At 52.7% G+C, this 19831-nt stretch overlaps 1 pseudogene; it reads right to left on the bottom strand.

Annotated features, from left to right (window-relative positions):
* Positions 1-13373: 13373 nt before the first annotated feature.
* On the bottom strand, positions 13374-18039 carry LOC141917329 (uncharacterized; annotated as a pseudogene).
* Between the last annotated feature and the right edge of the window lie 1792 nt (positions 18040-19831).

The raw sequence follows: 19831 nt of genomic DNA, 5'->3' as shown, positions 1-19831 counted from the left end.
ATGGAGGAGACCAACAATATACCAGGGCAGAAGTGCTGAGGGCACTGCAGTGAAAACCTATTGCACTGCCCATCCCGCCCTTCCTTCCCCCAGCACTGCTCAGCCCAACACACACGAGGCTCAGAGGAAGCTACAAGCAATGGGGGCATTTAGCTCCACCGAAGGCAGCAGCACTAGAACACCAGCTGCGCATCCAGACCCAGAACATATATTGTAAACAGCTTTTAATTCCTTCATTATTTACTACTAAAAAAAACCTCCATAGATTTCATAGAGTTACTGTTTTCACCATTTAAATTATAAAGAAACAGTGGTTGCTGAAAACCAGTAACAAAAACCTGGGCAACAAAAGGAGTTCAAACTCCTGAACCTTTTTTTTTTTGAACTGGGGAAGTGGGCCATCTTCACTGCCCTTTCAAGCCTCCCTCAAATCCCTGACTTGGAACAGTTGTTCAGCTCCTCACAGTTCCTCACCAACAGCTCTCACGCCTCTCTCAAGCTGTTCTGGGTCACGTCAAGTCTTGTTTTATTTTAACTGTACAAACCTCTTTCTGACAAGGATTTAGTCTCTATTTAGAAAATGCTGCATAAAGATATGGCGCTGTGTAAGTGTTTTACAATTTCTCTGGTGTTCAGCTTCAGCATTTTGGAAGTCACATGCATCGTCCTGGGCAACTGCAAGCTATAAGGAGAAAAGAGAATCATTAATATGAGAATTGATTCCTTTAGACATACTTTTTCTTCCCTTGACTGTTTTCAAAGCATATAGAATCACAATAAAATTGCTACCCTGCAGGATCTCAACCAAAATCAAATGAAAGCCTGAGAAAACAAACTCTAGAGTTCTGACACCCTTTTCCCACAGTCACTTCTTGCTCACCCTTCTTCAGTGAACAGTATCACCCTAAGGCCTCCTTGCACTAAGGCTACAATTGCCAACACACAGTTTTCAGAAACATTTTGCCCACAACATATTAAACTCCTTAAAACCAGGGTGAGTAGTAGTTTTTTGTTATTTTCTCCCCTCTGGTTATTAAGCATTTAGAGAGCTGACAGTATATTTTAAAAGCTGTGAACTTATGTTTGCATTTTACTGTACTAGAGCAAGTAACTGAAAGAAATCCTTTGTTCTGAAGCATTCACTGTTCCTGTTCTACATCCAGAACAGAGCGCAGCTTTCAACCGAAAGCACCACAGCTTACCTTGACTGTCACAAAGGACATTTGAATTTTACACGTGTATGTATGTACACAGCATGTACGCAGTATTTACCCCAGAGAGTTGATCCTTATGGTGTCTAGGGAATATTATGTTTCCCTGTAAGCAACTCACTGGGTGGATTAGCTAAAAAATTAATTCAAGTCTTATTACCCCCTAGTCTTCTTCATCTGCTAACACTCTGAATTTGAAACTGTTATAGGTATAAATGATGTGTCTCTTGACAAAGAAGATTCAGAGGCATAACCAAGTTATTAGGCCTTTAGCTACACCACCTAAGGCGGCTCCGAGCTCATGTCAAACACTAAATGAAAAGAGTTCAAACTAACTTTTCTGTACATTAAAGCGTAGCAGAGCTGCAGATCTGACAGTCTGAAACAGCCTTGTAGCTTCTGGTTCCGATTTCTGCCCGATAAAAGTTTAATCTGTAACAAAATCCATCATTAACAAACAACTGCACATCAGACCCTGTTTAAGGGCCATAAGCAAGTACTAAAGACTGGTGTGAAATTTGCTGAGACCCCACAGACAGTCAGCCACCAAAATCAGACTTGACCAAGATCGGGATGTTAATTTTAAAATGAGGATTTAGAGAGGATAGAGATTACCTTGTGCCTAATGTGACTAATCCCTGAATTTCTTCTAACAGCCCTTTTGTGGTGGAGTAGAACAAAGGCTTAACAGCTGATTTTTCTTTAATTTCCCACCACCTCTTCTCTACGTCTTTTTCTTCCCCATCTCAGCAGCTGCCCCAGAGTTTGCTCACTATAAAATAAAGATTAGCAGATAAAAAGAAGCCATTGTGGTGTCAGCTCTTAACAGCTGACAAACTAATTTCTCTATATTCCTTTTACTTCCTCCCCATCTACTCCACGTGCACGTTTTCCACAACTCTCTTCTCCATTTTATTTTGAAACACAGTTTTCCCAAATCTTGTATTCTTCCTTCTACTTTCCCATTATTCGTAAACTTCTGAAAATCTAAAATCCAGGCGATCATTTTAACATCCCTGGTCTTTTTAACCTCTGCTCCAGCTGGACTTCATAAAAACTCTAAATGCCTTGTTTACCACCTGATATTGTGCCCTTACATAATTATCATTAGTATCGAATAGATGCCCATATGTACAGATTTTCAGATACACTGAACTGACATCAATTTTATTTGCAGTGTCTTGACCATTCTAAAGTTCCTATTCCTATTCTTCCAAACTCTCAACTCATTGTAAGAAAAAAAATTGATAACCTAATTTTTAAGGGCACTAAGAATTTAATGCTGTAACAAAAACCATCAAACCAGTACATGCTCAGTAACTTCTGAAAATCATTCCCTGATGAAAATAAATGCTGTACAAAGCAAACAGACACTAACATATTATTTACGGATATAATCAAGACCGCATCAAAATCAGCAGCAGTTTTGCCACTGGCTTACAGGGCCAACATTTCTCACAGAGCCTACAGCTGCTACGTTAAAAAAAATAGGTTCAAAACACTAACAAATTGTGATGCTTGAGTCTCCTACCTGCAGTACAATTGCTGCAATAACTACAGCTGCAAACCACTGGAGAAGTCCCACAAAACAAAACCAGGTTATTTTGCTACTTCCACTGAGGCAGAGCCTTGCGCCCCCTTTGCACCCCACATCCCTTAAACACATCTCCTTTTGGACTGGGGAACTGCACCCACAGCTGAAGGCACCATCTGCTCTCAAGGTATTTGAGAGCTCTGCAAATCTGAAAGAACGTACAGCGACTTGCAGCATCACTTTAAATTCATAGGTAGAAAGCCACATCACTTTCCCTATTGCCATTTTCTGCCAGTCACCTCCCTTCAGCAATAACGAGAGAAAAAACATTAATACATCATCGGAAGAATCTGCTTACCAAGGCAGTTTATTAATATTTCTGAATACTGCAAATTAAATTAGCTTGTTAGCACTTTCATATTTTCAATACATAGATTAGGTTCTTATTTAAAATTTCTGTGTTAACAGCAGAATAAATATTATTTTTCTTGCCCAGACTAAAGTAGTAAGTATGGTAACAATTAATAAAGAAAATGAAAGGCAATCTTATTTTTGGCAGGACTGTTACTCCGTTTCCATTGTATGTGTACCACAGCATGTTCAGCTGGGCATCAAGAATCCAGCCTGCATATTGTAAGGTTATAAAACCTGATTAAAACAGTCACCAAGGCTCCCATTCAAATCAGTAGCAGTTCTGTCACGGGCTTAAATGGCCAAAACTTCTCCAAGAATTCAGAGTAAAACTTTGCTCTTCTCTCTACTCACCAGTCACACAGTAAAAAATGAGTGCAAAACACCTTAAATAAATGAATAAATAAATAAATGAGCCGGGATAGTTCAGAAATACACCCCCTGGATTGGCACCGCACTAAACATAGCGAGAAGACACTGTAGAATGTGGAACTGTTACCCAGCTCACAGACAAAACCCAAAGCCCCCAATGCGGTTTATTTGGCTGCTGGCAGAGGGGCAGACGCTGCCGTCACACCCCAGCACAGCACACCCCTCCCACCGCCTTCTGCCCCTACCAGGTGCCTTCATCTCTCTCGGGTCCCAGGTCTGCTGGCACGGCTAACGATGGCAGGGGAACATCATCTGCACAAATGTCATTGCTGCAGAGGTTCTGCTTCCAACCACGATGGCACAAGCAGCACAGAGATGAGGAGCCTGTTGAATACTTCTGTCCTTTCACCCAAATCTAAATCTCACTGCACTACACAAAATCAGTAAATCACTTCAGAGCTGCTACTTTCACACGAAAACATCTGAAGAGATCCCATCACGATGGCACGGCAAAGAAACAGAGAAGAGCCCAGAAAACAAGAGTGAAGGAAACAAAAACAGAGAAGAAAGCTGGAGCTGGAAATGCACTGGAACCAGTCGATGTATTTTCACAAGCAGTGATTTGCACTACCGAAATGTACAGGCAAAGAGTATTTTTTAAAGCTTCCTCCCAGCCTGTCACAGCTGGTTCCTCACACTGGCAGACAGCTGTGACCCTCAGAAGCATTACTGACCCAGCTGGGTCTCAAATTCCTGTATGCTGGAGCATTGTACAAAATTAAGTGGTATTTCCTTAAATAACGTAAAAGTGACATCACATTCTAGAGTGTTGAACTGCTTTCTCTCAAACTTAACGCCAAAGAAGATCCAGGAAAAGCTTTTTCTCCTCGACTGAAAAAATAATCTGCTAGTATTAGTCTTTATAGAGAAAATGCTGCATAACTTTACACGCAGACCCTGCAACTGGGTGTGCAGGAAGTTTCCACACCCACGTCAAACTATCAAAAACCCACGCTGACACAGTTAAGTCACTGAGATAAGACTGTGGGACCTGCGATGCATATTCCAGTTCAACGGCCTTTCTCCAGCACAAACCAGCTGCGACTTCACCACAACACTGAGTCCATTTCCCACCGATGAAGGAAATAATGACACATTCCTATCTCTGCACTCGCAGGGGCTTACACAGCAACACCCAGGGCAAAAAATAGTGCTGTCTGTAGGCAACTTAGAACATCACCATTCAGATCTTGTAATGCACCTCAATGGTGTGTTTGGGGTCTTTTTTTAATCTTTTTTTTTAGTTTTTCTGCAGAATTATAAAATGCATGCCACAGATCACAGTGCTTGTTGTAAAAACTTCTTGCTTTTCCCACATCCAGGACTTCTCTGCTTTTACTTACGGCTTGCCTGTGGTTTCTTTTCCCTTACACCACCACTGTATTTTATTATAAAACAACTATCCTGCACAGGACAGATCATGTTTCAGGTAAAAGCAGCAGACTTTGTAGGAAACGTTCACATTTTGTGCCATACAATGAAAAACTGATCCTACAGTCTTCAGTCGGAGGGTGTGTGGGTTTATATTACCCCAGCAATACCCTCTGCCATGCAGTGCAGGGAGAACAAGGCAAAAGCAGTAAGTACAAGTAACCACGTGTTTAACTAGTGACCAGCGACAGGGGTTTAATACAATTGCATGTCACATCTATGCCTGCACCTTCCACAACCTCAGTGTTAAAGGCTGAAACACAGGGGGACACATCAACGGTCACAAGCACAAATCACACTGCACATTCCGAGTGCTCACAAGTTCTGCCGTGGCACACAGCCAGCACATCCCACAGCTGAAGTCTAATACAAAAGCGTATTTACTTTATCAAGGCAACCCAAGTTTACTGTCACTGCAGAAAACCACCAAATCAATGCAGTAACAAGAGAAACACTTGATGGAGCTGCACACCCAGCCCCTACTTGCCATTATTTCTGTGCACGTTTCCTTTTGTTTCCCCCTGTGCTGAGCCCCTCAAGTGCCACAAAACTGCTTCGTAAGGGAAAGACCTGGAGCACTGAACCTTGTAACAAGCAGCAACTTCTGCAAGACAGAGGATAGAGTTCAGTTCTTCCCCCTAGCAAGCTGGTAGTTACTCCAGAAACAAAGCATGCACTGCTCATTGGTCTGACCTGAAGTGTCTATCGGGGTTTTTTCCATTAATACTTTCACTGACACACAAACACTGTTTCATCTCCTGCTTTACTTGTATTAATCAACCCCAGAAAAACAACTGTGCAGCTTTCACTCCTCCACCTCGCCTCAAAGCTCTGTGACACCTGGTGAACACACAGCTCCTTCTATCAGGACATCTCCAGAAGCTGACGCAGCATGACAGACCATGCTCACACACACACACACGCTGACATCTGGAGACACAAGATGCTTTTTCAGCATCTTCTGTGACTAACAGACTGAAATCCCCAACGCTCTCTCCTGTAACCCAGCCCCGGTGTGTGCCCTGTGCTCTGTCCCGGGTCCTCCTCCTGGTCCAGCTCCCCACGTCCATCCCCTCTCAGGCTGCCCCAAGCCCTTGTGTGTCCAAGATGCTCTCAGCAGACCCTGCACAGCCGTGTGTTACCCTCTCCCCAGACAGTGCTGCCTGTTGAGGGGATGTTTCTCTCCGGCTGGGATCCCCGAGATGAATACCAGCTTCGGGTGAAAAGAGCCATCATCACGCCTCTAAGGGGACTTTTCTAAGGCTCGTCATTCCTCTGGGCTATTCCAGGTCTGAGTCAGCCCTTCCCATTTCCATTGCTAAGAAAACATTCTTGAAATATTTGTTCCTGTTTCTGCAGTAGTTCTCTGTCCTACAGCAGCCTCAAAAATCATGGCTAAAGCAGCCGCTGCAGAGATAATGAACAACGCAAAAATATTTTATGTGCTATCACTACTTCTAGCTAGATAAATACAAATATTGCTGTCCTTTATACCAACTGCATTTGTACTACAGACACACACAGTGAGGAGCTGTAGAGGACAAGAACCCTCCTGAATGATCAGGCGCAACGTCTTTGCTCTCTGAGCTTTTCCAGGTCATTAATATTTCACTTTCATAAATTCCTCAGCTGCTTTTACAACAGGTTCCCTTTTCTCCTTCTGAAGTATGAGCAAGAGGAACTGTTTGAAGCACCCAGCACACCTTGCCTCGCTCCCCGCCCCCGTGCCCCGGAGAGTTTAACACCTCCAGTGCAATCTGTCCCGGATAGAAAACCCCCGCGGGCGGAGCAGAGGCTCAGAGGAGATTCTGAGTCTCCCGTCTAGTTCCAGCAGCTCTAGAGCTGTGCAGGAAGACAATAAAGCGAACCGCAGCTTCTCTCCACGGCGAGAGACTTGCTGCTGTCGGAGCTGTTGGAAACCACGGGCCGTCCTGCAGCTCCCGCCCCCACCCCCCCGGCAGAGGCCGCCCAGGACAGCCGGTGCCTCGGCCCCCCCAGCCCCATTCTGAGCCCCCCGCTCCCCGCCTGCCCGCAGGGTCGGTACCGATCGCTCCGTGACCACCGCAGGGGAAAAGCCCCGCACAGACAGAGCGGAGAAACGTCCCGAACAGCCCCGAACAGCCTCTGCTCTCCCGCCCCTCCCACGGCAGCAGCGAGGCCGGAGCTGACTCCCCGGGAGCGGGGCGGCCGCTGTGGGACCGGCTCCCCTGCTGTGCCCCGGCGCCCCCCAGCGCCCCGGCCCCCCCCCAGCACCGCGGCCCCGCCGGCACTGCCTCTGCCCCGGGCCGGGCCGGCTCCCGGGGGACCCCTGCGGGCACCGAGCCCCTGCCCGCCCCGCCGCCAAGGCGCTACCGCAGGCGCCCCCCCCGCACCGGCCACCCTCGCTCGTCCCCGCCGCTCCCGGAGCGCGGCCCCCGGGGATCGGCGCGGAGCTGCGGCCCCGGGAGCGCCCCGGCGCGACCCCCGCCCGCCTCCCCTCAGCGCCCGGGAGCCAAGGCGGCCCCCCCGCCGCCCGCACCCCTGCCAGCCGCCGTGGCCCGGCCCGGCTCCTCCCGGCTCCTCAGCGCGGCGGCACCGCCCGGGCCGCGGGCGCGTTATGTGCTCGGGCTCCTCCAGCGCCGTCTCCGCTCGTTGTCCGCCGGCGGGGGCTGGGGACGCGCCTGGACCCTGCGGCGACGCCTCCGCCCCGAGCCGGGGGGGGGTCGGGGTGGGGGTGTGTGTGGGGGTGGGGGTGTGTCGGGGGGGGGGGGTGTCTGTGTGTGGGTGGGTGTCGGTGTTTCTGCGCCCCCTCGGCGCGGGGGGAAAATGATCCGTCCGGAGCGGCGGCGCCCCGGCCCCTCCGTCTGTCGGTCGGCCCGTCCGTCCGTCACGTTGCGGTCAGGCGTGTGTGCGTGTGTGTGCGTCTGTCCGTGTGTCTGTCTGTCCGTGTTCGTGTGTCTGTCCATGTGTGTCTCAGTGTCCGTGTGTCTGTCCGTGTGCCCGCGGCGCGGGGCGGCCTCTCTCCGCGCTGTGTCTCCGCTGTCCCGCTGTCTCCGCCTGTCTCTGGGGCTGTGCCCGCGCGGGTGCGGCGCGTCCCCGTGTCTGTCCGTGCCCGCGCGTGTCCCGTCCCCCACCGCCGGGGTGGGGGCCCGGGGGGGCAGCCCCCCCCCGGGCTCAGCGGCAGCGCGGGGCCGGCCGGGAGAAGCCACTTCGCCGCCCTCCGCAGGCGAGAGGTGAACGCGTGGCGGGGGGGGGGGGGGGCGGGGGGAACCCGAGTGTCCCGGCTTGGAATTCAGCTCCGCTCCGGGGCGTTGACACTCACCCTCTGCTCGGGGGGAGGTGTATTTATTTTTAGCCTGTCCCAAGGGGCAGGGGAGCCGTCTGGTTTCACCTCCTCGCCCTCTTTTCAGAGCCGGGGTCTGTAATTCTTTCCCATCGCTCGGTGCCATCCCACAGAATCCCAGAATCATTGGGGTTGGAAAAGCCCTTGAAGCTCCTCCAGCCCCACCATGAACCTCCCCCTGACTGTTCCCAACCCCACCAGATCCCTCAGCGCTGGGTCAACCCGACTCTTCAACCCCTCAGGGATGGGGACTCCCCCCCTGCCCTGGGCAGCCCATTCCAACGCCCAACAGCCCCTTCTGCAAAGAAATCCTTCCTAAGAGCCAGTCTGACCCTGCCCTGGCGCAGCTTGAGGCCATTCCCTCTTGGCCTGGCGCTGGGTCCTTGGCTCAAGAGACTCCTCCCCCCTCTCTGCACCCTCCTTTCAGGGAGTTGCAGAGGGCCAGGAGGTCTCCCCTCAGCCTCCTCTTCTCCAGACTAAACCCCCCCAGTTCCCTCAGCTGCTCCCCATCAGACCTGTGCTCCAGACCCTGCACCAGCTCCGTTGCCCTTCTCTGGACACGCTCGAGTCATTCAATGGCCTTTTTGGGGTGAGGGGCCCAAAACTGAACCCACTCACTGAGGGGTGGCCTCACCAGTGCCGAGCACAGGGGTCAGATCCCTTCCCTGTCCCTGCTGGCCACGCTAGTGCTGGTACAAGCCAGGATGCCGTTGGCCTTCTTGGCCACCTGGGCACACTGCTGGCTCATGTTCAGCCGGCTGTCAATCACCCCCCCCAGGTCCCTCTCTGACTGGCAGCTCTCCAGCCACTCCTCCCCAAGCCTGTAGCCCTGCTGGGGGTTGTTGTGGCCCAAGGGCAGCACCCGGCATTTGGCCTTAGTGAAGCTCATACAGTTGCCCTCAGCCCATCGCTCCAGCCTGGCCAGGTCTCTCTGCAGACCCTCCCTACCCTCGAGCAGATCAACACTCCCACCCAACTTGGTGTCATCTGCAAACTGACTGAGGGTGCACTCGATCCCCTCGTCCAGATCATCAATAAAGATGTTAAACAGGAGTGGCCCCAAAACCCAGCCCTGGGGGACACCACTCGTGACCGGCCGCCAACTGGATTTAACTCCGTTCCCCACAACTCTTTGGGCCCGGCCATCCAGCCAGTTTTTTAACCAACAAAGCGTGTGCCCATCCAAGCCACGAGCAGCCAGTTTTGCCAGGAGAATGCTGTGGGAAACGGTGTCAAAGGCCTCACTGAAGTCAAGGTAGACAGCATCCACAGCCTTTCCCTCATCCAATGAGCAGGTCGCCCTGTCGTAGAAGGAGATCAGGTTTGTCAGGCAGGACCTGCCTTTCATAAACCCGCTGACTGGGCCTGATCCCCTGGTTGTCCCGCATGTGCTGTGTGATGGTACTCTGGATGAGCTGCTCCATCAGCTTCCCGGGCACCGAAGTCAAGCTGACAGGCCTGTAACTTCCTAGATCATCCTTCTGACCCTTCTTATAGATGGGTGTCACATTGGCCAATTTCCAATCTGTCGGGACCTCCCCGCTCAGCCAGGACTGCTGGGAAATGATGGAAAGCAGCTTGGTGAGCACCCAGCCAGCTCCTTCAGCACCCTCGGGTGTATCCCATCAGGTCCCATAGACTTGTGTGTGTCTATGTGATGCAGCAGGTCACTGACTGTCTCCTGGATTGCGGGGGGGTCGTTCTCCCAGTCTCTGTCCTCTGGCGGAGGAGGCTGGATTCCCTCACTACAACTGTCTTGCTATTAAAGACTGAGGCAAAGAAGGCATTAAGGACCTCAGCCTTCTCCTCATCACTTGTTACCATGTTTCCTCCTGCCTCTAGCAGGGGATGGAGACTCTCCCTGGTCTTTCTTTTGCTACTGACATACTTAGAGAAACATTTCTTGTTATCCTTGATTGCTGAAGCCAGATTAATTTCTAGCTGGGCTTTAGACCTCCTGATTTCTGCCCTGCACAGCCTCACAGCATCTTTGTAATCACTGTGAGTGGCTAGTCCCTTCTTCCAAAGGCTGTAAACTCTCCTTTTCACCCTGAGTTCCAGCCAAAGCTCCCTGTTCAGCCAGGGGGGTCTTCTCTGTCGCCAGCTTCTCTTACAACACCTGGGGACCGCCTGCTCCTGAGCCATAAACACTTCCTTCTTAAAGAGTGCCCAGCCTTCCTAGACCCCGATACCCTTCAGGATCATCTCCCAAGGGATCCTTTCAAGCAGGTGCCTAAACAAGACAAAGTCAGCCCTTTTGAAGTCCAGGATGTCAGTTCTGCTTCCCCGTCTCCTGGCCTCTAAGAATAGAGAACTCTATTATTTCATGATCGCTGTGCCCTGGTCGTCCTCCAACCGCCACATTGTCCACCAGTCCTTCTCTGTTCACAACGAGGAGGTCCAGCAGGGCACCTTCTCTGCTCGGTTCACTCACCAGCTGCGTCAGGAAGTTGTCTACCACACATTACAGGAATCTCCGGGACTGGTCTTGTTCTGCTGTGTTGTATTTTTATATATATATATATATATATATATATATATATATATATATAGTGTGTATATATATATACACATAGTTGACAGATGTGCTCGCCAAGCCACTGTCCATGATTTACCTGAAGTCATGGCTGACTGGGGAGGTCCCATTGGACTGGAGGGTGGCAAATGTGACACCCATCTACAAGAGAGGCAGGAAGGAGGATCCAGGAAACTATAGAGCTGTCAGTGTGACCTCGGTGCCAGGGAAGGTCATGGAGCAGGTCATCTCGGGTGCCATTGAAAGTCACATAATGGACAACCAGGGGATCAGGCCTAGTCAGCGGGTTTATGAAAGGCAGGTCCTGCCTGACAAACCTGATCTCCTTCTATGACAAGATGACCCAACTATTGGATGAGATGAGGGAAAAGCTGTCGATATTGTCTACCTGGATTTTCGAAAAGCATTCGACACAGTTCCCCATAGGATTCTCATAGAAACACTGTCTGCCCATGACCGGATGAGCGAACGGTCTGCTGGGTCAAGCACTGGCTGGATGGACGGTCCCAGAGAGTGGTGGTCAGTGGAGCTAAATCCAGCTGGTGGCCGGTCACAAGTGGTGTTCCTCAGGGCTCGGTGTTGGGACATTTCTGTTCAACACCTTTATTGATGATCTCGATAAGGACACAGAGTGTATCATCAGTAAGGTCACAGATGACACCAAATGAAGCAGGAGAGTCGATCTGCACGAGGACAGGGAGGGTCTGCAGAGAGACCTGGATGGGTTGGATCGGTGGCCGACATCAACAGGATGAGCTTCAACAGGGGCAAGTGCCAGGTCCTGCCCTTGGGCCACAACAACCCCCTGCGTGGCTACAGGCTTGGGGAGGAGTGGCTGGAGCTGTCTGGAAGAGAAGGGTCTGGGGGTTCTCATTGACAACCAGCTGAACAGGAGCCAGCAGTGTGCCCAGGTGGCCAAGAAAGCCAATAGCATCCTGGCTTGGATTAGAAATAGTGTGACCACCAGAAGCAGGGAGGTGACAGTCCCCCTGTGCTCTGCACTGGTGAGGCCACACCTGGAGGGTTGTGTCCAGGTTTGGGCACCTCAATCTATGTAACTCTCTGAGTTGTAGAGTCTGTTTCTGCAAATCACTATTCAAAGCAGGCTAATTCTGCTCAGTGCACAATTCCTGTAGTTTGTTTAGGCTAATCTTTTAATTTAAGTCTTTGCTGTGTCAATTTTTGGCTCGATAAGTCAGTTCAAGTGTCTGATCATGTAGTTCTGTGGTCAGAAATATTGACCCAAGGGAAGAAGAAAGAATGTATTGTGAGGGAAGAGGAGGATGAGGTGGTTTTTTTCAATATCCCCAAGCTAAATCCTGTACCTTATACAGATCAGATTCTTCTCACTTACTTAAACTATACTTTCATAGAATAGTTCTGTGGCGATTAAACCGGTCTAACCCAGGCTGATGTGATTTTTCTCCTCTCCCTCAAAGAGTCTGTGCTGAATTGGTGTTGAGCTAGATCCATTTCCGAACTGTCAGAGTATGCGCAGGCTCCTGAACACTGCTGGCGGTGAAAGGGACAAGCAGAAAGGTAAGCCAAAACGTCTCGCTAACATTTTTTTTGGTCTTGCTTTTTTGTCTTGCTATACATTTTTTTTACTGAGAATAAATTAGGTCAGTGTCAGTGTAGCTCCTGGAATGTGCAGACACAGCTGAAGGTTGGTGCTTTAGTGAAGAAGAAAGGGGTTTGAAGATAAGACAGAAATAAATAAGATAGTTGGGGCCTATTCTTGAAGATGACAGGAACAAGGACGGGACAAATTAAAACCAACCAGCTCCAGACACAACACAGCTGCACAACACCTCCCAAACAGACCTTTGTGAGCGTGGGTGAGCACAGGGGTCAACCAGCAGACACGGTGAGGAAGACTACCAACAACCCCAGGGACCCCTCGAGACCACCACCCAGCAAGAAAGTGCCTGCGTAATTAGGATACAGATATTGTAATTGGTTCCAGGAAATCTAATGCATATGTATCTCATTTCTCAGAAAAGTTATGAATGTGCATAATCTCACTGTATATGAACTGCTGCTCACAGATCTGGGTGCGCTCACCTCTGCGAAGCCGTTCGTGTGTGCGCCCAGTGCTGCAATAAGGAATGCTGCTTTCCGACACTCCAAAACAGAATCACAGAATCACAGAATCAACTAGGTTGGGAAGGACCTTGAAGATCATCTAGTCCAACCATTAACCCAGCACTGCCAGTTCCCATCTACACCAGATCTCCCAGCGCTATGTTGACCCGACTCTTAAACACCTCCAGGGATGGGGACTCCACCACCTCCCTGGGCAGCCCATTCCACTGCCTAATAACCCGTTCTGTAAAGAAATACTTCCTGACATCTAGTCTAAACCTTCCCTGGCACAACTTGAGGCCATTCCCTCTTGTCCTATCACTTGTTACTTGGTTAAAGAGACTCATCCCCAGCTCTCTGCAACCTCCTTGTAGGAGTCTGAGAGTTCCTCTGCCGGCTTTTACGGTGACATTAGCGTGGCATGGACTGTCCCAGCGCTGTGAGTATCCCCGTCCTTTCTCGGGGCACCGTTACTCCCAGGCAGTGCAGTGAGCCCGTGGCTCTGCCAGCCGTCCCTCCCGCCAGCCCTCGGCACGGCCACTGGTGGTTTTGGTGACTGCTGTCGGGCACTGTGAGAACACCCAGCACGCTGCCACAGGAGACGTTTGTAGGTCTCAAGAAAAGGGGCACCGTTGCCTATACCGCAAAACTTAAGTCACAGAGCTACTCCCACCCCAAAAAATCCCCCGACCAGAGTTGTGGAATTAAAAAAAAGAAAAGAAAAAGCCATTATTTGCTCTTTGATCCTGCATCCCATTTTTTCATGCCCTTTTTGACAATCACATTTGTACATAAGTACAAACAAGGTGAAGCCCCAGAATATTTACAATACATTGATGACATCATTATATGGGGTAATACAGCAGAAGAAGTTCTTGAGAAAGGGGAGAAAATAATCCAAATCCTTCTGAGAGCTGGTTTTGCCATAAAGCAAAGTAAGGTCAAGGGACCTGCACGGGAGATCCAGTTTTTAGGAGTAAAATATAGTGCCCCACTATGTCCCAGTGCCCCCCAGTACATCTCAGGGACCCTCCCAGTGTCACCCACTATGTGCCAGTGACCTTCCTAGTGCTCCCCAGTATAACCCAGTATGTCCCAGTGCCCCCCAGTATGTCCCAATGACCCTCTTAGCGCTCCCTAATATATCCCAGTATGTCCCAGTGCCCACTAACCCTCTCAGTGCCCCCCACTATGTACCAGTGACCTTCCTGATGCTCCCCAATATATCCCAATATGTCCCAGTGCCCCCCCCAGTCTGTCCTAACAACCTTCCCAGTGCCCCCCAGTTTGTCCCAGTGCCCCCCAGCACTCACGGCCAGCAGCAGGTCCAGGTCGGTGCACAGCAGCAGGATGTCAGCGGTGACAGCGGACACACGGGGGATTTGGGGACCCCCCACCCCCAGGGGGAAGCTCGGCCCCTTGCCCGTCTCCTCCGTGTACCCCAACAGCTGCAGCACCCCCCGGCCCCCCTGTGGGGAGGGGCACTGTCACTGGGGGGGATTTGGGCTACGGGGGGGCGGGAATTGGGGTGTCCCTGGGTTGGGGGGTGCCCCCACACAGTGGTCCACGATGGTGGGGCACCCCTTAGAGGACTCTGTGGTGAGGGGGGGGCCCTCAGAGGCCTCTGGGATGGGGGGGGACCCCTCCGGGGTGTGGGGGAAGCCCCCTCTGCCGGGACGGGGGCGCTGGGCTTGGCCTCTTCCGCCATCACCTGAGTGGTGAGAAACGGGGAGAAAAATGGAAATTTTGGGGGGGGGTGTAGTGAAAATAACGAGTTAACGGGGCAGTGATGGCACTAATGGGGGTGCACCCCTCAGCTGGGGTCCCCGAGGGGTCCTGCCCCCCAAAACCCCCGTGGTGGGGGGGATCCCAGTGGGCGGGGGGGTCCCTCTCCCCACACTGTCAGGGGGTCCTGTCCCCCACTACCAAGTGCCCTGTCAAGGGGTCCCTGTGGGGGGGGGAATGGGGGTGTGTGAGGGTCCGGGGGTACCAGGGAGAACTCGGGGACCCCCGTCCCCAGCATGGACAGCGAGGGTGAGCCCAGCTGGGCCAACGGTGTCTGCAGCAGGAGCTGCTTGAGTGCCGAGGCTCCAGCCAGCCGGTGCCTCCCCAGCTGTGGGGGCCAGGCCCAGGGAAGGGGCAAACAGGCTCCTCCTCGAGAGCTGCACAGCAGGAGGACGGGAGGGAGAAGGCTCAGGCTGCAACCAGGGCAATGCCGAACAGAAATCTGAACCTCAACGCTTCCCATGAGAAGACTCAGCCGTTAGAAGGGGGAGCACAGAGAGGCCGTCCGGCTCTGGGAATGTCCAAACCTGAACCAATCCCCAGCAATCTGACCCAAGCTGGTGCTGGTTCAGTGACTGCTGGGACCTGATGCCTCTAGAGGTCCCTTCCAGCACGGAGTGCTCCCGCCAGCACAAACCCCCGGGGGCTGCCTTGGTGAGACACTCCAAACGGAAAGGGAAATGTTCTGTTCACAAAGGACACAGCCCACACATGGAAATTCATTTAAAAAACCCCAGTCTTATTGCTTTACTTAGATTTAGACATAGAACACTGAGGAAACTGGAAGTCCTGGTGAAGATGGATATAGAAATAACTGACCACTTTTTAGCTTAAACCAAACAGACTAAAGTAATGGTAGAATTCAGCCTGAGCAATTTATGAACTAAGCAATTTTTCCTTTGTCTAAGAAGAGCAATCACCATAATATTCATTTGATGCTTTTGGTTTGGGCTCCATGTGTTACTCAGGTGATGTTCCCAGTGTTGTTTCTTTTTCTCTTTTTTTTTAAGATGCCTTGCAGTTGCTTTTCCTTCACAGACTATCTCCACACTCGCACTCCTCACCTTTCTTTTTTTTTGTCTTACACTTTGTCTTGCTGCTTGCTCCACTGCCTGAAAGGCTATCTTCATTTTTGAGGCAGTCACTGAATTTTGAGGAAGTTTTCTTGGGTTCATCTTCTCTCTCCAGACGTGTGCTCTCCGGGGATGCATTCTCCAAGTGGCCAGTTCTGTACTTCCTTTTCCCACCAGGCCTTTCACTTTTCACTCTCTCAGGCCCTCCAGAAGGGGTCCTTGACCTGTTGTGTGACCGCCTCCTTGACCTGCATTTTTCATAGCAATCACGGTCTCTGCTTCTTGATCTCCTTTTGCCATGGCCTTTGCCACGGGATCGTGACCTGCTCCCTTCTCTGGATGGAGCGCTCTCACGACTTAGCAAGCCTCTCTGGCTTTTTAGAGACTCTCTGGTGTCATGAGCCCTTGATCGCCTCCTGCTTCTCTTACTCCTGTGTTTGCTCCTATCTCTGCTTCTCGATTGTCTCCTTTTAAGTTGGCTCCTGCTACGATGCTCCCTCCTAGACCGATGGCCATGACTGCGACTGTCCCGTGAACAGGATTGTGGGCTCCTGGCCTTTCCCTTTCCAGACAGTCTGTGATTCCAAGGGGAGCATACTGTGGCGCTCCCCAGAGAGGGGCTCCAGCTCACGTCCCATGGAGACAGATCTTCTACTGTACATTTGTTCTTCTCATCATCTTTTGAGTCTGTCTTCTCAACAGCAGGAGAGAAGCAGCTTCTGCAACTACCTACATCCTCCTTAGAGGTGGGGGAACGTGGTGATAAACTCCTGCTGGGTTCATTGTCACTCCAGCTGCGACACTGGATTGGCTGCTGTTTCTTCACACCTTCCCTTTGCTCTTCTTTTGTGGACTCCTCCGTGTCCGAGGACAGCTCAACCACTTCTGGTGTCCTCTCAGCTAATGGCTTAACACACCCAACAATAACACAATTGTCCGAGGAAGAGTCACTGTCGTTCAAGTCAGCACCAGCCTGTAACTGAGTCTGCAGTTTGGTTCTTCGACTCTGTGCAGCAGAGCCCTCATCAGAACTTTCTGACGTCTCCAGAGGAGAAGCTATGGTTGCATGAGCCTCTTCTGAAAGGGAATAGGAAGGCCCCAGAGTTTCATCATCCCAGGGGCCCTGACCAAGACCAGTCACAGATCACCTGTTATCTGGCCCTTGAGAATATGCCATATCTGGAGATGTAATAATTGATAAGTCTGAGTGGTTTCCTTCAGCGTATGATGGTGCAGGACAGTCATAATTGGCGTGTAGATCGTATGCTTTTAAGTTAAAAGGACACCGGGCAAACGCGATGAATTCATGTAAGAAGTGTTCAGTGCGATTCAGCAACAACGGCTTTAGCTCGTCAGCAAAGGCCTGACTGTCCAGATCATACCTGGTCACGTTACTCACGATAACGCACTGCACAACGTTAGCCAATGGTCCTTGGGCACCGAGCTGGACTGTAAGTTCTCGCTTCAACCAAGGAGCCAACCTGTGAAGGCAAGCAGGGTTGCGGCGGAAAAACTCTGCTGAAATGTCTCAGTAGCGGCCACCGCCCTGAATGCTACGAATCCGCCCAGCGCTGCGGTACAGAGCTCTGCGGAAGCTGATCATGTCCTCCTCCGGAATCCGCGGCAGAGAGGTGCCCTCTGCGCTCACCTGCCTCATCCAGGCCAGAGTCCTTAGCATAAGTTGGATCTCTCCGACCCTCTCCCGCACGGGTTGGTCAGACAGCCCATCAAACAGTACCCCGTTATCTGGTGACAGCGTCCTTGGGGAAGGTGAACTGCCAGCACGGCATTCCCCTGCTAAGGCAGAGCTGTTTTCTGACGGGCTGGGTATATACTCTTCAACGGCATCGTCAGCATGAATTGTATGGAAAATGGAGAGAAAGGGTCGCTTGCAGAGGGGGCATTCTGCTTTGCTGCTGACCACTCCTGCACACAGCTGAAACAGAACCTGTGCAAGCAGCGATCTAGATAGGCGACATTGTCACATCTGTCCAAGCAGATGGGGCATCTCGAGTCAGGAGATGCATCTGCTGGCAGCTTGCTGGTGCCACCTTTTGGCGAAAAATTGCCATCTTCTGAAAACCCCTTATCTGCTGAAGCCATGTTCTACGAGAGAAAGACACCAAAGATCATCGCTATCTCAGAGAGACAAAAATGTTACAGTTTAGACACAGGAACCTCTAACAGTCACCTTCAAGGCTGCAAAACCCTGTGTGGGCACCGAGACACCCGAACAGAGAGGAAGCACGACCTGACCGCTCGGCTTGGCTTCTCCTCACGGTGAGATCTGGCTCTTCAGGGTTCAAGTTCTGAACAGAGCGTGACTAATGCCGGTGTGTGTGAAGGGCACAGGCAGGGCTCTGTCTGCCACCCCACTCATAAACAACTGCTTGGATGCAGTGAGTTTATGATTAACACGGTGTCCTTTGAACCACACTTCCAAAAGAGACCAGGGTTTACATAGGAAAAAGATGAGACCATATTTTGACAAAAGTCAAACCAAGTAATTGCGCTGGAACTAAACTCTCCAAGCTGTGCTGGCCCTGTCCTGCTCCTGCCCGCTGCCCACGAGCAGCCGCACGAGCCTCTGCCGGGCACTCGTGCTGGACCACATACGGCCCCTTGGGCTGAGCCACCCCCAGGGATGTTTTCCAGCCCAAACGAGTCTTTGTTTTTAGGAGTGAAGCAGAAGCAGCCGGGGGTCCTTCCCACCCCCAGCCTCGGGTACACGCCACCTGTGGATCTAGTCAGGCTGTCGAGCACAATTGGCCAGAAATCCACCTATTTTGCAGTTATTTCGGGGATCCCCATTCCCTTAAGGCATTCCGCAGCGGAGATCAGTCCCCGCGCTGCTCCCAGACCCGCAGCCCGTGTTTCCCAGCGAGCTTGGGAGCGCGTCGTACCCGCCCGCCGGACACCGGGCACCGAGTCTGCCGTGCAGGGCAGCGAGACACACGGACAGGGACGGGCGGGCACACCCCGGGGCACACCCTCACGGACGCGCGGGGGGTCACAAGCGCACGCGCGGGAAGGGGGGTGCAGAAAAGTACAACCCATCCAGTGAAACGGTTCATGTCACCTCCCCGGGGCGACACCGCCCGCCCGCTGCGGGACGCCGCCCCGCCCAGCGCCCTCCCCCGCGCCTCCCGCCCGCCCCGTCCTGGGCCGCCGGCCCACCCGGAGGGCTCCGGCGCCGCTCCCCGCCCCCAGCTCACCGCTCCCGTCCGGGCTGGGGCGGCGGCCGCCTCCAGCCCGTGGCGCGCCCGGCAGCGTCCGGAGCCGGGAGTGTCCTGCGGCTCCTCCTGAGCGGGCGGCGGCGGCGGCGTTGCCGCGGGACCGATGCCGCGGGAGCCGTTGCTACGGAAGCCGTTGCCATGGCAGCCGTTGCCCCCCGCTGCCTGCCGGGAGCGGCGTGCGGGCGCCTCGTTGCAGCGTCACTTCCGGCGGCGGCGGTGGCCGGGCGGGGCCAGGGGGCGCTGCCAAGCGGAGCGGGCCCGGCGTGACGGGACCCGCGCCCGCTCTGCCGCCCGGGGCGTGCCGGGGCCGGCGGGAGCCGCGGCGGGGGCAGGTCTGAGCGCGCCGCCCGGGCCTGAGGGCGCCCGGCCTGGAGGGCGGGTTTCCCGCCCGCGGGCAGGGGGGGAGCGGGGCCGGGCGTCCCTCTGGGCGGCGGCAGCGGACACCGGGACCTGGCGGGTACCGGGGGGCTCCCAGTGCCGCCGCCGCCAGCACGCCGTGTTCTGTCCCGCCGGTGCTGCCGCCGCGGTGCTGCGTTCCTGGGGCCTCCTGCTCACCAGCCGCCCCCCTTGGAGTCGGTTAAATGTGACATCCCCGCACTTCTCCTGGCGTCTGGGGGAGATGCGATTGCTTTGGCTCCCCAGAGGCAGCACCAGGCCCACGGGCTGTGACCTGCAGTCCTGCTTCGCCTGCTGCTGCCGCAGCTTGCTCGCTTTACTCATCCCAGTTCCTCCAGTAGCTGCACCCGGGACACACCTACTGGTCCTGTCCCAGCGG

Source organism: Strix aluco, chromosome 37 (genome assembly GCF_031877795.1).
Source record: "Strix aluco isolate bStrAlu1 chromosome 37, bStrAlu1.hap1, whole genome shotgun sequence".
Classification (NCBI taxonomy): Eukaryota; Metazoa; Chordata; class Aves; order Strigiformes; family Strigidae; genus Strix; species Strix aluco.
Note: the sequence above shows the minus strand (reverse complement) of the source record. Positions and strands in the feature narration are given on the sequence as shown.